This window comes from Salminus brasiliensis, chromosome 16, assembly GCF_030463535.1.
Source record: "Salminus brasiliensis chromosome 16, fSalBra1.hap2, whole genome shotgun sequence".
Taxonomy (NCBI): domain Eukaryota; kingdom Metazoa; phylum Chordata; class Actinopteri; order Characiformes; family Bryconidae; genus Salminus; species Salminus brasiliensis.
The window spans coordinates 19,925,880-19,943,836 of NC_132893.1; the positions used below are offsets into that span (position 1 = coordinate 19,925,880).

General features: G+C 43.0%; 1 protein-coding gene across 4 annotated transcripts in view; it reads left to right on the plus strand.

Moving 5' to 3' along the window:
* Positions 1–727: 727 nt before the first annotated feature.
* The window catches only part of tiam1a (TIAM Rac1 associated GEF 1a), a 98,950-nt gene continuing 81,720 nt past the window's right edge, over positions 728–17,957 (plus strand). For 3 of the 4 annotated variants that reach the window (XM_072658620.1, XM_072658624.1, XM_072658621.1), the window contains exon 1: positions 728–959. The gene's annotated coding sequence lies outside the window, so the exon portion shown is untranslated. Of the gene's footprint in view, positions 960–13,406; positions 13,440–17,957 lie in introns of those variants that run through there. The other variant, XM_072658623.1, reaches the window with a different exon arrangement.

Below are 17,957 nucleotides of genomic sequence, written 5' to 3' on the forward strand. Positions count from 1 at the left end.
CTGATATTGTGCCACCTCTAATACATGGATTGTCTTTTAGAATGAACCACTGTTTCTGTGACTTTAAGACTTTTAGCCATATGTAAATGACCTCTGTTCTGGCTAATGTGTATTGTGGCTCAATGAGAAAGCAGTCTGTGCTGAAACACTCGCACTCGTAACTTCATGAACAAGCTTACGTCAGAGCCTTGGTTTTTGTGACATCACAAAAAATAGTCATTTGAAAACAACCAATTTGTTTCCATAGCATTACTCTCTGAACCAGGGAGCGAAGCACATGCTTTAATGTTTAGTGTTTACACACCACATCAAAGTCTTTTCTTTCAGATAAGTGAGGACAAATGGGTTTTCCAGGATATGGGCCCTTTAAACCGAGGGAATCCCTTCTGTGAGTGACGTGTTCAAACTTTTGACTGCTGCTGTGTAGCGGTAATGCGCAGCGTGAGGAGCTTTTTGATGCTCGCAGATGGTTGCTGTGGTGTGTCTTCGGCGGAGCGGGATTTCGGGGGTGGGATGTCTCTCTGTGTGTGTCGGGGAATTTTGTTCACAAAGGGGATGAAGGGGGGACTCGCATGACTCAAAGGCGAGAAGCCAGTAGTGGGATCGGGGGTGGAGGAGGAGGAGGAGGAGGAGGAGGGAGCGGGGGGTGTGGGAGGAGGAGGAGGGAGCAGTGGAAGAAAGGGGAGGGTAGAGCGAGAGAAAGAGAGCGAGGGAGAGAGAGAGGGAGAGGGAAACACACTCACAGGCACATACACACCCCTCTTGGAGCTCTCGCAGGATAGACTACTTACTCCACATGGCTGGAGGAAGAACACTGTGGAGTTAACTGGAGAGAAGGAGAGAGGGAGGAAGAGCGGGCGAGAGACCCTGGGTCATTGTGGAGTGTACAGTGCTGTTTACAGAGCTTATCAGCTGGGATTCATTTATAAAGAGACAACTTAAGCACACTCCTGGAGAAGGTACGGCTGGGTTTCGTGACTTCTGAAGGTTCTTTACAGTGTTTGCTGGTATACGTGTACTCCGCACCTCTCACATGGGGTGTATTAAGTGTGTGTGTGTGTGTGTGTGCAGCAGTGAGAGAAGGAGAGAACAAGACTGGACCTCACACATTTGGCTTTTAACATTCTTTCACCTTGTTTGTACAAACCTCTCTACAAGTGCTACTACCTATTGTCTTTGTTGGACAACTGGTGCCTCTGCCTGGTGTGTGTGTGTGTGTGTGTGTGTGTGTGTGTGTGTGTGTGTGTGTGAATGAACTGTGTGAGTGTGTGTGGTAGGATTGTTTTGGGTCTTTGAGCCAAATGGCTGTGTGGTCGTAAAGCCCCCCACACCCAGACGGAGGTATTAGGATGTGATGGAAAGGGGGAGCACTCTCATCTGTCTCCCTCTCTCCCTCTCTAGTTCTCTGGTTCTTTGCCTCTCTCTCTCTCTATTTCTTGCTGAATGTCTCTTTACCACACTCTCTGCTGTAGTGTCCTCTCTTCTGAGAACTTGCAGGACGGCTTTGTGTGCGTGAGAGAGAGAGTGTGTGTGTGTGTGTGTGTGTGTGTGTGTGTGTGTGTAGCAGTGGCGTACTCCCATTCATATGAGTTTTGTCTTTTCTCCCTCCCTCCCTCCCTCTCTCTCTCTTTATGTATGTCTCTCCACCTTGCTGTATCTGTAGGGTCTTTATTTGTAAGTGGAAAAGAGGAAAGCTTACATGCAGTGTGTGTGTGTGAAATTAGTAGAGTAGTCCCATTCATGTGTTCTTCCTCTCTCTCTCTCTCTCTCTCTCTCTCTCCCTCTCGCCTCTGTTTCTGTATGTCTCTCTACCCTGCTGTGTACTGTAGTTCTTTTACGTTTGAACGGAAAAGAGGATAACTTGCATACTGCCTGTGTGTGTGTTTTCAGTGAAGTAGACCAATTCATGTGTCATTGCTCTCTCTCTCTCTCGCTCTTTCTCTGTGTCCCTCTTAGTCTCTCTCTCTCTCTCTCTCTCTCTCTCTCTCTCCCTCTCTGTCTCACACACACATTCCCTGGTTCTTGTTATTTCCCAATATCCTCTCTCTGTTTCTCTAAGTCTCTCTCCCTTGCTGTCTGCTGCATGATCCTGCATGATAAACTTAAAACTTAAAGCTGATGCCTGTGTGTGTGTGTGTGTGTAATCAGTGGAGTTCTGTCCTTCCTCTCTTTTTCTGTCTTTCTCTTTCTCTCTCTTTCATTCTGATTCCACAGTGTTCTCTTTTCTTCAGGTATCAGCTTCGGCTTTGTGCGTGCTCTCTCTTTCTCTCTCTCTCTCTCTCTCTACCCTTTGTCTCTTTCCCCTGCAGTTCTCTCTCTCTCTTTTTGGCCATCTCTATTTGTCTATCTATCTCTCCTCAGTCCCCGTCTGGCTGCAGCCTCTTTTTTGTTCTGCTTGTTAGAGCTCTCATGCCGCTCTCTGTGTGTGTGTGAGTGTGTGTGCGTGTAAGAGACATCAACACAGACCTCCCCTCCATGTCTTCTCTCTTTCACTTCTCTTTCTTTTACACCACTCACTCGCTCACAATAACTTTCTTAATCCCGTTCCGAGTGTGTATAAAGTGTGTGTGCTCCAGACTCCAGACTGTACGTGCTGCATTTATCTGCAACTGTCAGAGCTGGAGTCATCCCAGAGCACAGCACTCTGTCCGATAACTCGGCTGTAAACTGACAGAGTGGCCCTGCTGCATGTGTGTGTGTGTGTGTGGGCTGAGTATGTCCTAAATGGAACTGCCATGCCTGGAATGACTCTGAGACAATAGCTAGCATTCCAGTTTGAATGAGCAGACAGTTTTACGCAAGACTTTCTTCTACAGCATGAAGCGAAAGAGTTACAGATCAGATCAACTTCTCTGAGAAGACAACTAGATATTGGAACAGCCCTGTCAGGATTTGATTGCATCCAGCCACAAAAGCATTAGATAAGGTCAGGTGCTGAGTTTGGAATCATCAGTTATCATCTGTATCCCAAACTCCACTCCAACTCATCTCAAAGATAGAGCTCTATCCGTTCCACTACCCCACAGTCCAAAGCTGGGGGGCTTTATAGCCTTCTCGCTGAGGCCTGGCATTGGTCACGGTGACTTCAGGCTCATGCGTGGCTCCTCCAGAGTGCCTCGTTCTGTTGGCAGTGCTTTTCCATGGAGATCATAGGCTTCATGGAAGCTGTAGCCAAAACAGAAACGGCGAGAAAGACGAGACCGGACACGTGAAGGAAGTTGGACAGCGGGTGATGGAGGGAAGGGTGCAGGAAAGGAAGAGCAGCTCAGGAAAAGGGGAGCAACAAAGGGCAGGAAGGAAGTAAGACGGTCAGTGTGAGGGTGCAGAAAAAGAAATGAGATCATAAGCGAGAAAATCAGGTGAAGAGAGAAAGAGAGAGGGAGAGACTGACTGTGCTGTTTCCTTGCTGAAGTCAGGAGGTCACTGCTAAAGGATCTCAACTGTGCAGGGTCACTGCAGGAATCCAGACAGAGAGAGAGCAAGGGGGCGAGAGAGCCAGCGAGAAAGAGTGATGGTGGATCACCTGATCGTCGGTTTTTGATGTTCATGTTTACATCTTCCTTTTGTTCCTCACACGTATGAAGAGGACAATAGCAGGACGTTACTGAATACCCGTACCAGCGCCACTTGCTGTTGACCGCTAATGCTGAGCTTATTGCGAATCCATTTACAGCTGTTTAGAACTGTCTGATTGCTTTGTCTGAATGGTCGCAAACAAAGCCACTGTGACTGTTAAGTAAGTGGGGAAAATAAGAGAGAGACAACCTGTGGGTGAGAGACATTGTGATGATCAGCCAATTGCCCAACCCACTCGTTAGTACCCCTCTAGCACCTGCAATGCTCCCAACACTAGGAGGGGGAAGACCAGCACATGCTTCCTCTGATACTTGGCAAAGTCAGCCACTGCCTCTTTTCGAACTGCTGCTGATGCAGCATCACTAGACAGCCAATGCCCTCTGAGGAAAGCGCACCCCCCCCCCCCACACACACCCCAGCTCTGATACATCAGCTAATAGGGGGCCTGTGCTGGCCAGCGTGACACAGCCAATTGGCCAGCACATGGCCAGCTAGGCTCTCTCAGGCTCCGGCTACTGGTGCCAAAGCAGCATGACTTCAGCAACATTTCACACACAATGTTCCCAGTTAGACAAAAACTAAGGTTGTGGAAATGTTTGAAGTAACATCCCCAAAATGAAACAATTCAAAACATTGATTCGACTGTTTACATATTCATAAGGTGTCATTATAATAAAAAATGCTGTAATTATGTCTAACGAATTTTAAAAGCCCATATTAAGTTAAGGAAAAAAAGAATAAAGGAATAAATGTTACTGTAACGTTAGAGAGGATCGAGTGCCACAATAGGGTCCTTAGATTGTTTCAGAGCGTTCTGTGCCCCTCTTGCTCCCTCATACACACTCGATGCCTCTTACACACTCACACACACACACACACACTCTGTGCCACTCTCCGTCTGAATGGAATTGCTTCGTGTGCAGTGTTGTGGATTTGAGCCAAGCCAAACAAAGACATGCTCCTGCTCCACTTCTGAGGAGGCACGGAGAGCTGAGGAGACAATGAGCCCGTCTTACACTGTGTGTGTGTGCAAGCGCACACGTGTATGTGTGTGTGTGTGTGTATGTATTGCTGACTCTGGTTTCTGTGGTGCGCTGTGTATTTGTGCAGCTCCTTTCAAAGAGTGTGTCTGCTCTTTATCGCACTCAGGTTCCCCTGGTGCTGTCACACACACACACACACATACACACATGCTGCAGAAGGCTGATTACCCCTGCCCACCCAAACAGGGACAGTTGGCCCTTATCTGCGCTCTTCCATCATAGCCGCTGCTCACCGCACCTCAGGATGGATGGTGCCTTGGTGTTTTAAGGGTTGAGCATCACTTACCCAAGACTTCCTTCACAGGTTATCCCGCAGGGAATTGTACTGGAATCCTTATCCTTATCCAAGTTGTCTGAGGGGGTCACGCAGAAATGGAAAACAAACATGTTCAGATAAGGTTAGCTGCTTAGTTAGCAAAGCTTGCTGACAGTGTTTTATTGGATGGCTACTGACATTTAAAAGGGGTGGTGTGGGGTATGTGTGTGTGCTATGCGTTTATATGTACACTCATAAAAATGTCGGCATTAATATGTCTTCAAATGACCTATCCAAACTCCGCCCACAATTCAAATCTCATTCAGGGTAATGAATCTAGCCTGGAGTTTACATTAGCTACATCATTTTGAGATCCAGTTTAAATTGCTGTGCTGCCGAGCTCAGGGGTGGATTTGGTGCTGTTTGGGCCCCAGGCAAAAGGCAGAAAATCACCCCCCTCACCTTCAACCACAATTATTTATCAAAGGGGATATATTATACTCCTTTTTCCACAGGTTAACACAATTCCCTGGGGTCCTAATGGGATATCTTTGATGCTTTGGTCAAAAACCTCAAGGGCCCAGCTTCACAGCAACCAGTCCCTCCCCCTGTCTGAACGGCCCAGTTTAGAAAGTGTGTTTTAAGTACCTGTCCCTTTAAATGATAATGAGCCACTGCTCACCCCACCCCCACCTTGTTTATTAGTCCCCTCCACTGGCAAGGCTACAGAGTTTCTTAGACTTTACTGCTTTTCAGTTTATTCTCATTCGTCCCTGTTTGCTTTACCTAGCTGTCGTTTACTTCACCTTGAGTTCAAATCGCATACACAAACAGAGCAGTTCCCATGCTTAAAGTGGACATAATACCAGTGGCTCCAGCACAATTTTGACATTTTACATTTTACTTTTACTAAATAAAGATCAATTCTGTAATTTTACAGGCTGTACTAACTTTCTGCCTTTCGGCACAGACTTTTTTCACAGTTTGTGCAGTTTCTTATTGGGTTAAATTGAACTTTTAACCAACCTTCTGCGAAGCTTATCCAACCAATTATGGGTGGAGAATGAAACCTTTTTCTTTTTGAATGTATTGTACTGGCTATGGCCATTTAAACAGTAACTATGTGTGTGCGTGTGTGTGTGTTGTGTATTTGACCTGGCTGACCGTAGAGCTTTAGCTTTGGTGGGTCTGTGCCCACTCCCTCTTTTTTTTCTCCCCAAGTAAGTGCTAGAAGTTCACAGTATATTTGCCCACATCTGGGTTTATCTGTTTGTCTAGCTGTGTGTGTGTGTGTGTGTGTGTGTGTGTGTGTGTGTGTGTGTGTGTGTGTGTTTGTGTGTAGCAGCCTAGAGCTGCTCCTCTAACCCCAGGGCTCTGCTCAACCCTTCTGCTCAACCCTTCCACTGCAGGAGGGTGCATCGTGGTGAGAAGTGGGGGTGGATGGGCAATGGGAGTGTTTTAATGAGTGTGTGTGAGTGTGTATTGGGGTGGGGGGTGGATGACACAACTTAAATGGGTCATAGCATTGCCATGGCATGTCTAAAGCACACATTAAAGAAACCAATAAGAGAGTGCCCCGGGTCTGTGTGTGTGTGAGAGTGAATGTGTGTGTGAGTGAATGTGTGTATCTATACAGTGACCCAGTTTTCCCCATTGCGTTTATGCAACAATCACATCACCTAATGTAATCCCTGTGTTGGCTTGTCCTTACTATATAAAGTGCCATAAGCAAGCAATTGTGTATAGATATGTGTGTGTGTCTGTGTGTGTGCATGGGGGGTGGCAAACACACATGCAATCACTTATTTAGAGCAGTTTATCTCAAACATAGATAAAGTCTCACATGCCAGTTGTCAAACAAAGCTAGCACACAAATCTGAGCAGATTTAGTTCAAATAAAATGCATTTATGAAACAATTAAATGGTCCATAAAACTCACATTTCCTCACTTTTTGAAAATAAAAAAGATGGAATATGTGGACAGTGTTACAGTTTCAACGCTTACTGTTCAGTCCGTTTATTCAGGCGGCTTGTTTTGCATTCGTTGTTTTTGTGATGTTATGGAATAGCACTTTTCCATACAGCACTTTAGCTCCACCCACTCACACTAAAGTTATACAGAGTGCTTCAGGTTGGTCTGTTTCTTTTTTCTTTTTTCGATGAGGCACCAAACAGGACTGCCAATCAGAACAGAGGTCATTTACATATAACCATAGTCTTAAAGGCGCAGAAACAAAAACAGCCTGTTTTATTGAATAATGACAGCTATTGGTATTCAAAACCACATATGTATTAAAAGTGAACCATAAGGTTCAAAAATGACTTATCTATATATTTTAAATATCTAAAAATATGTTTAATGAACTCAAAGTGGTCTCTACAACAGTCATCATTAGAAATATCACATATCGACACTGTCATACACAAACTTTACAGGAGAAGGAAAAAACCTTCGTGACTTGCAGTGGAAGTCAATGTAAAAAGATTTTATTGCAAGTCATTTTTGCGCAATTCTGTTGGCCCGATCAGCATGAAATTCACACACAGTGTAAAGAACAACTGCCAGATTTCCATTATGTCAAAAAGTGAAAAACGGCAAAAATGGAGATTGTGAAGGTTTTTCCCCGACAGAGATAAAATATTGTTTATATTACACTTGAGGTGGTATAATTTTTTTCACAGTATGGCAGTAATAAGTGCCTTGTTGTCATTTGGATGATAAATTGTCATCATAAAGCTGGTTGAAGGTGATGCTTCATTATGATATTGTGTCAAGCTCCCCCCCCCCCAACCACACACACACACAAACTGTTCCTGAGCTCCATGCATAGATCAGCTGCACGCGCTCCTGTGCTTCCTGACCTTCCCTGCTGTTTCCCATTCTCTTAAGCTAATGTGTGTCTTCCTAATGCGCCGTGTCCCCCCGCCTCAATATTAGCATAGGAGTCTATGGCTGTTTAAGCGAAGAACCCCAGGGGGAGAAGGGGGGGGGGGTACAGGGGGGTTTGGGGGCTGGGGTTTGCGTTCTGGAGGAAAGAATCTGACATCTGAAAAGAAGCCTCGCAAATTTGTTCTTTCATTCTTTCCTTGTGATTTATAATTAATGTGCACTCTCCCTGGCCCTCGTCTCTCTCTTCTGCTTCTGCAGCTCTAGCTCTAGCTCTCTCTACCTCCCTCTCTCTCATTCCCTCTCATCTAGCACCCACTCTGACATCTGTGACCGTTTAAACTGGCTCGATTCAGACTATAGAGATGATTATGTCAAGAGTACTGACATTTTTCTGAGTTATTTATTAGGTATGTATCTGTATGTATGTATATTAGGTATGTATCTGTATTGGCAAGAACCCATGTATCACAATACATGAGTTACAATTCAATATATTGCGATATACTGAGATACTGTAAGCAAGATGATATATTGCATTTTTTTATTAAATCAAATTAAATATAAAGTATAAAAAAAACACACTTGCATATCCATATCATCTGAGTTAAAGAAAGGCTGACTTGTTATCCAATCAGAATAGTGGAATCTCAAGACTGAAGAGAACTCGTGAACAATGAAAAATCAAGAAAATTAACCATAGTTAAAAATTGTTATTTTGAGAATCGATACAGTGTTGCAAGATGTTATATCCCAATACTTTGACATATCAATATTTTCATACACCCCATTGTATCTTCAGAACAATTATTTTCTTAACTTTTCTTAATTAAGTTCTTAACTTCAGTGATGATCTTTCTTAGTTTTTTGCTTAAATGAATAAAAAATGACAACAAATTAATACATAAAAATAAATAAAGTTGAATAAATTTAATGAATAAATTCAAATAAACAAGTAAACAATACTTTACAATTTGATATGAGTCTATTAGCTTAACCATTTCCAAAGATACCCTGAAGCAAAACCCGCATCTACAGTTCATCAACCAGTTTACAAGGAAATCAGCCAAAACCTGTGTAGGTTAGAAGAACAAAGTTCACAGAAGATTACATCAGTAACTGTACTGGCACTTGGATGTGTAAATGTTCCTTTAGTAGAAAACATTGGTGGAATTTGTTTTTGCTGATGTTTTATAGGTTTTTATAAAGAACCCCCATTTTTAGTATTATGTAGAACCCTTTTTCTGTAGAGAGTGTAGTTTCAAAACATGTTATTCTCTCATTGGGTAAAAGTTGATCAAATCAGATGTCCTCATGAGTCAACTTTGGCCTGTAGGCTATACATTGGTCAGCCCTGTAATTAAGCCATAATACACTTGAGGTCCGTGCTGTTAGGTGAGATATTGGCACTGGTGTACTGCGGCCATTACGACTTACGACCACAGTACACCAGTGCTGATATCTCAAACTATAGCACCTCAATGTATTATTGCGATTCTACCACAGTTTTAGAACAAAACTATTCATATGATTACCCCGCTGCTAAAACAACTCCAGTCTACGCCCTTGAGTCATAACAATCGGGGAACAGTTCATCATTTCCCAACCATCCAGGTAGAGTTACAAGCAATGACCAAAACATTAGGCAGTGTTACGGGTTATATCGAACCCTTGGCTGCACACACTTCGAAAGCTGCTAAATATTAAGCAGACTTACTTTTATTTTGTTTTCACTCACATTTGAAGTATGGGACAACACTTCTGCACTGCTTATTTATGCAGTAGTACATTTGATGTCGTTTTAGGTTTTAGAATATGCTAAATCTAGCAAATCAGTGGGGAATTGTGCTAGAAAATGTGCAGAAAATGTGCATATTTACAAAAAATATTTGAGTTTGTGTGGATTTCCTCACTTGTTTTCACGCACCAGTGGTGTGCAAACTTTGGCCCACCACTGTATGTGAATGCATGCATGTGTCATTCCTCCGGTCCCCACCCACTCTCCCCCTCAAGTGTCATTAGTCTGTTTTTCCTGGCCTCCGCAAGGTGCTGCATACCAACATGTCAGATTCTTTATGGAACACCTTCATGTGAATGGAGTGCACTTATGCACATACGTGGTATGAAGCTGTAAATGGGCCATTGCTTTGGCTGAGATTAACGGACTAATCCCAGACATTCTGCCCCAGGTTGACCTCTGCTGACCCTGCACTGCTCTGGGGTCGATTGTACAGATTCTCGGGCCAAATCGGCTTTGCGCCTCTATGAGAGAAGTGCAGTGAATTGGATGATTGCTTGATTCAAGCGGAGGCAACGTAGTTTCCATGTGAGTAAAACACTAGAATCAACACAAGTCGAGTGTTTTGTTGACGTAAACACTGGAATTCACTTCAGTTCGGAGCTTGTTTAGTGTGGAGGGGCTCTAGTGTCCTCAGACAGCCTTGAGGGCAGCTTGATAACATGGCGGCATATTCCGTTATCTTCAGGGAATTATCTGTTCATTCTGGCTCCAGATCTTTGCTGAAATCTGCCGTTAAGTGATGATTCACTCGACATTTGAATGATTATAGCCGTTACATAATAAATGCATAACAACACTGTTCTCGGATCAGTACCCTTAAGCGCCCCGCTCCATTCTGTGCCTCTCTCCTTTAATCAGCTATGACCACCACAGACCGGATTAGGAATGCACCACAGCCGCAGGCAAAGCCACGGATCGTTCGCTGTCCTCTCACTTATTACAGCTGCTAATGCAGTTCGGTGACAGAGACTAAAGAACCGATTGGCGTGTGCGTGAGTGAGTGTGTACGCATGTGCGAAGGGGGGGGAGGTGTTGAAGGGGATGGTGGGGGGGTGTTGGTTATTGCTTTGTTCAAGCCTGTGTAAAGTGTGATGGAGCGACGTGCAGGGACCCAGGACAGTTGGCCCTTTACGCTACTTAAGCACAGCGGCGTGTCCGTCTCGGTGTCCGTGACTGACCGCATTTCACCAAACACTGAGGACCCTCCTTGGCCCCCACGGCCGTCCTCAGTGACCTGGAAGAGATCAGATCACTTAGCGGAAGGAGGCCCAGCGAGGCGCTCTGGCCTGCTCCACTTCTCTCAGCTCACGCTTCTTTTGAAGACCGGCCATCCGCTCTGCCCGCTGCCCGTGGCGGGTGCATGCTGCTTTTGTTGTGCTTCTTCCTTTTGCGAGGTGGCCTGTGCTCACAAAGAAGCCCCCTTAACGGGGGTGTAATCTAATCTAGAAGTGATGTATCGAACCTCAGTATGCAGCTGAAATGTATAGTGTGTGTATTCATGGAGGCCAGCCCTCTGAGGTCACCTGTAACACTTAATGAGGTTTTTAGATACTCTGGACACAGGTAAAACACTTAATAATAATAAGAGCAGGGAAAACACTCCAACAAGCAGGACCACTCGAATGGCTCTATTACTGATGCAATCAATAGTGACGGCCCTAGTTTCGACGTAACTGACAAGTGCTGTAGCCGTAAACTGTCAGTTCTGCCTAGGGTGTAACAAGTACAGAGGAACTGGTGCTTGAAAGCAAGTATGGTTGCATTCCAATAAAGTGCACTAGTAAATAGGGCTGCATGATATTGGGGAAAACTGACATTGCGATATTTACCTGAAAGTATACAGTGATTCAGCATGCTGTGATATTAATAATGCACTCTGTGTGTCCAAGGTTGGAGTCAAATAAATGATAATGGGCTAACTTGACATTGCACGACCTGCGATGTGACTATTGCGCATGCACACATTGTGATGACTGAAATGACGCTGAAACCATATAATGTGCAGCCCTTCTAGGAAAGTATTTGACATTTATGTAAACAAGCTGCCATTGCCATGCAAAATGCTTTTTCACTTTTTGACATGTTTTGATTCTGGCAGTTCTTTACATGGCCTAAAAGTTTCATGATGAATGGACCATTAGAAATGCTCCAAAATGACTTGAAATAAAATCTTTTTACATTGGCATCTATTGAAAGTTGCTAAGTTTTTTCCTTCTCCTGTAAAGTTGCCAGTGTGGAGATGTGTGGTTTCTTGCGGGACAGCAACAGAATGTTAAACAGTAACTCAGAGCAAACAACGGGTGGTGTGCATACACATATACATTATGCAGATACAGATACTGTACATAAATACTTAGTCTCATGCTTGTATGTGCTCTCCAGACACAGGAGAATGTATGTAGAAGTATATAAGACAAAGAAACATGGCGTAGTAAATACCCTCATACGTTACTGTGGCTGTACAGAGCTACTATACATTTACATGCTCCAGCAGTGAGACTCAGCCTCAAACCCCTACAGCGTATCTGCCACTTGTACGCACACACACATGCCCGCCCGTGCACACACTGACGTCAGTCTACCTGATCACACGCTCCACTGATCTGGTATCTCTGCTTAGCTCTGCTTCCTGAGGCGCTGTGGCAGAAGGGTTGAAAGTGCTGGAAGTTCGTCTGAGCTCAGTGTCAGAAAGCTCCGTGTTTTGCAGTCTGAGATGGACGTCCTTCTCTCGGCCTGTCAGTTAGGCTGCCTTTTTTTTAAATGCAGACGGGGGGATATAAGGTGTGCCAGGACTGAGCTATGTGGAATGCACTCAATAACAGATTTACATGCGTTCTTGTCCACATAAAATACATTCACACTCACAAAAGCAGATCAGCCGTAACATAGGTGTTATAGTCTTGTTACAGTGGCGTCTGTCATAGTGTGGGAAATATTAGGCAGCGACAAAGCAGGACAAAACGAGCAAGCATAAGAATCTGAGCCACTGTGTGCGATGTCTAGACCAGGGAGCATCTCCAAAGCATCTCCAAAACTGGCCGATGTTGTGGGGAGTCAGTACAGACCAAAAGTGCTCTAAGCAAGGACAGCTAGTGAATAGGCAACATGGTCGATCTACACAACATGAGGCAAATGGCTGAATGGAGTAAAGCTACACTCAGTTTAGAACCCTGATTAGTCTGTTTGTTTTTAACCCAGTGGTTCTCAGTCTTGGCCCTGCACAGTTTAGATGCCCCCCTACTCCCAACACACCTGGTCAAAGTAATGAACTAGTGAAGAAACCCTTCCTGGGGTGAACTGGGAGTGTTAGAGTAGGGCAGTTATAATGCAGGACCACTCAGTTTGCTAATTGCTCATTTACTAATATAATCTATAGTGACCGGCCTAATTTCGACCCAGCTGATAATTACCATAGACGTAGATTGTCAGTTGTGCCCAGGGCTGTGAACAGCATAGTGTGTAAGTCTCAAAATCAGTTAAAATCTCAGATAAAAATGGAAGTGTGAAGCCATAAATATCCTCTAGTGAAAGTACAAACGCATCTAAATACATTCAAGTATGGGATAATTTAGCATAGCTGAGGGCGGGTTCCTTCAACTTCAATAATCTCCTGGACTTTAAGGTTTGTAGAGTTCTCTAGAATAGTAGACTAGTTAGCCAGTATTTTCCACCCTGGTATTTCCTTGTTTCTGTGACGTATTCTTTTTGAAGAGAATTCCAGAGGGAATGCTGTTGGGAAGCCAGGATCAAGACAGAAGTGTGAAGACAGAGTCATGTATGTTTGTCAATGACGTGTTCTGCATCAACACCGGCTGTGAAACATGGCAAGTCACTCATAGACAGCGGAGGTGTGGAGTAGCAGAGGTCTCTGTGTGTGTAAGTAAGATGATGGGTGTAATCTATGGTTTCTCACAGATATAAGAATATGGTCATCTATTGATGTATCTATGTGTTTAGTGAGCTGTTGTTTCAGTCATTTCTTTCATTAAATGGACTTTTAATAAGGTGGTAATGAGCAATTGATTTATACCGTGTGTATGAAGCTGCTGTTTTATAGACCAACAGCAACAGCCCTGTTATAGTGATAGTTGGGTCTCACTGGCCCACACACACACACACACACACACACACACATACACACATACTCACATACACACACACACAGACTCGCAGAGATGAGGAGATAAGACAGGCTGTTGCTGTTGTCTCCTGAAGAAAGATGGTCAATGCTAGGATGGGCCTATTGTATTGAGTAGCTCTCATTACAACCAACCAATTCCCAGGCTGAACACCTCACTTGCAGCTTAGATGTTTGCTGTGCATGAAGAAGATACGTCTCACAAAAATGCCGTCCTATTCATGATGGAAACATTGGAGTGAACCCTCCAACCATTTGGATCCAGTCACTATTTTACTATTTTCTTGAACCCTCTTACACTAAGGAGTATTACTCAGTATCCACAGGGACGTCTGTACGAACCGATGGGGCTATTCTTCTGTAATAGAGGTTTGTAATTAGCTAACATTTGGGAATTGGGCAGTTAGACCCCGTTTACACCTGGTCACTTCATGTGGCTAGTATTGTATCCTGGTAAGATTTTAGCCACATTGCTTGTGGCTTGACCATATCCAGATATAATGCTGATACTCAAGACATATGAAGTTACTAGGTGTAAAGGGGGTCTTAGTGTTCTCCTCCAAGCGCGCTATGGTGATGTTGCGATCGTGGCAGTCTGCACGTTACGGACTACATGTGCATTGACGCAAAGGATTATGGGAAACGTAAGGCGGCAAAGCATGCATTAACACTGCCTTCAAACGGAGAGAGTGTTCTACAGCCAGTGGCTTTGATTGTGTAGCAACAGTGTCTTCACTGGGGATGTAGGTTGGTGTTTTCTACAAAGGCAGAAGTGTCCAGTGAAGAACTGCTACTTCACTCAGTCTGTATGAGCATTTGGGGTATGTGTGTGAATGGCTTTGTGTGTGTGAATGGCTTTGTGTGTGTGTTCTGTGTGTCACCTCACTCTTTGCGTGCGACATTTTTAGACTTCTCCAGGGCCAAAAACAAAAGCTGCAGTCTTTCACCCCCCTGCTTGTCCTGTCGTCTCCTCCAGCAACTCTTTGTTTGTGGGCTGAGTGTGTGTGTTGACCCAGCTGCAGGAGGATGAGATAACCCCCATGCAGCCGTTTCTTTCTTTCCTTCACTTTACTTCCCCCTCCTCATGATCTCTCTCTCTCTCTCTCTCTCTCTCTCTTGTGCACGCACCTCAGTCTTGTCAGGACTTGTATTGGCTATGGGACTTCCTGAGAGTTCGCTTCAGGTGTGTTTATGCTTAAGAGAAGAACTGCCCACCCCCTACCTCATATCTCTCTCTCTCTCTTTCTCTCTCTCTCTCTCTCTCTCTCTCTCTCTCTCTCTCTCTCTCTCTCTCTCTCTCCTGCCAGGTGCAAGAGCCAAAGCCTGATTCTGCCACTCACTCATTGTCACATACAGGCTGTATATGTGTGTGTGTGTGTGTGTGTGTGTATGCAGCAGTGTGTTTGTTTTTTTAAGTGCCAGTTCCCAAGCATTCTCTCACATCAAACTAAGCATGACAACCTATATATTTAGTTCGTCACTAGGGTGGTCTGGGGTGGTCTTGGGCAGCGCTGTGGATTTCATGCAGCACTATACTGACGTTGATAAAGTGCCATATGTCGTGGAGCCAAGAAGTAAAGGGATTCCACCAGGCCAGCAGTCAAATGTATGTCCTGCCATGTAGCTTGTAAAAGATGGCGGGTGAGACAATGCATAAAAGTTGGGCTTTTCACTTTATTTTGATGGTCTATTGTAGATGCCTTGTAGATGCTCACCTGACATGAATAGCTATTAATGCAGTGTGCAAATGCATGCTTGCACATGCACTTGAACCTAACCCCAACCTCAACCCTACCATTGAATCAATCCTAAATCCTGACCCTAACCCTAAATTGCATTTAAGAGACATTCAGTTGAATGTCAGGTGAGCATCTACAAAGCTTCTATAATAGACCATCCAAGTATTTATTTTTTGTTTCTGAATATGAATTTAAATTTTTGGAAATAAAATGTTTTAAAACATTCATTCACATAAGGCAGTGATACTTTGGCAATACTATAAATGTGTTAATCCCAATCCCAAACTGAATATAATCACATTCAATTCTGCTTAGTTTCCCTTTCTCAACTGAACTGAATTGAATTTTATTTTAAATTGAATTTGAGTTGAGTTAAACAGAACTGAATCAAAATTAAACAAATGTAATGGACTGAATTCAATGGAAGGGAACTTAAAATGAACTTGAAAATTAAATTTAATAGAACTCTACTAATCTGCACTGATTAAAAATAAAAAAATGATTAACAATAAACTGAGCTGATTTAAACTGAACTGAAGCAAAATGAACTTATCTGAACTCTACTGCATTTAATGGGACTAAAAGAACTGAACTGACGTAAACCTCACTGAACTGAAATGAACTGAAGTGATGAACTATCTGCCCAAGTCTAAATGGACTCAACTGAACTGTGTTGAATTTAACAAGACTCATCTGTACTGAAATGAATGTAATTCCAGATAACTCAATTAAACTAAATGAAATGGAATTAAACTAAACTAATCTGAACTGAACTGAAGTGAACCAAACTGAACTACACTAAATCTAAGTGAACTCTGTTGAACTGTGCTGAAGTGAACAGAACTGAACTGTATTGAAATGAGTTAAGTTTAATAAGAACTCAACTGAACTAAATTAATATAAAACTAAACTAACCTGAACTGAATCGAACCAAACTGGACTAAACTGGATTAAAATGAACTCAACAATTTCACAGAAATCAGCGGAACTGCACAGAATTAAAGAACTGAATTGAAGTGAATTAAGAGAATGTAACTGAATTGCGGCGAATCAAACTGAACTGAGGCGAAACAGGCGAGACCTGGGCTGTATTGTGTTGGGTGACACTGTTGTCTCCCTCAGACTTATGAAGAGTATGAAGGGTGCAGTTGCTTTCAGAGCGTTTCATCACTCCTCTCCTGATCAGCGGGGCGCCCTGCATCACCCTCGTCTGAATATGGAGGATTTAGCAGCAGCTTTGCAGAGAGATTGCGCACACGCCCGCTAAAGACAACAGGGTGTGACAGCAGGTGCGCTGGAGACGAGCCGTGGGCTTCATTCTGATTCAGAAGAGACACCTGGAGTAAATCTCATTTAGGAAAATTGGAAGAATTTTGGGCACAAAGTCACTTCAGACGAGAGAAACAGGCATTCACAAACATCTACCCATGTGTAATTAGTACCACACTAAAAACTTCAAAGCGTAGGTATTAGTTACACAGCGGTTATTAAAGCTTTTAAAAGGACTGAATAATTCATTCTCAGATTAAATGGTTGTCATTAGGATCTCTGTTGCTTCCGTATCTGCTCATTGGTTTCTGTAATGAGTTGCCTTGGGCCGGATTCACTAAAGTGTCTTAAGAAAGAAATTCGTAAGATGTGCTTTTTTCTTAACATCATACTTATAGTTATTATTCAAAAATCTTCTGAAGAATTTTATGATTTTTTCTCTTTAAGAAAAATTCTAAAACCACCAGTATTTAAAAAAAAAAAATGGATCTTATTTACTAACTTAATAAGAAACTTCGTAAATTTATGCTTGAGAAAATCTTAAAAATAAATCTGCATCCGATTCATGATGTGTTTCTAAATCGCAGAATTGTTCACAGCTGTGCACTTATAATGACTGATCTCAGTGTCCTCATGAAATTCAACAAATCCCAAATAAGACAACACTGGTGAACATCTGGTGAATATGCGACACAGTCATCCTATTTTCCTAAAAATAATTTTCTTTCTTATTGACTATTTACTTCACCATCACATTTGGTTCTTCTTTACTATGATTTTTAAACACTTAGTTTGATTCAGTTTTTTCTCGTTTTGCATAGATTTTAGTAATTATTGGAAAAGTAAAAATGCTTCTCACAATGTCTAAATGTAAATATGTCGTAAATAACTTTGGCAAACTTTAAATTGCATTCAAAAACATTGGACCTCATTCATCAAAATCATCCAAAAAATTCCTAAAGGTTTGTTCCTGAGCAAAGTTCAGCAACCAAAATCCAAGGGTTTTGTAAAGGCCAGAATTGTTTAAAGCTCTGCTCTTATAATGATGAATCTCTTTGTCTTCATAAATTCAACCAATCCCCAATAAGAAAACACTGGTGAGAATTGGAATTTTTGTGAAAACTGCATAAGTGAAATTCCTTCTTAAGATCGCTTGGCCCATTGTTATGAACTTCTTAGGGTTTAACTTAAGATTCTTTGTAAGTGTTTCTTAGGAAAGCTTTTGTGGACAGGGCCCCAGCCTTCCTG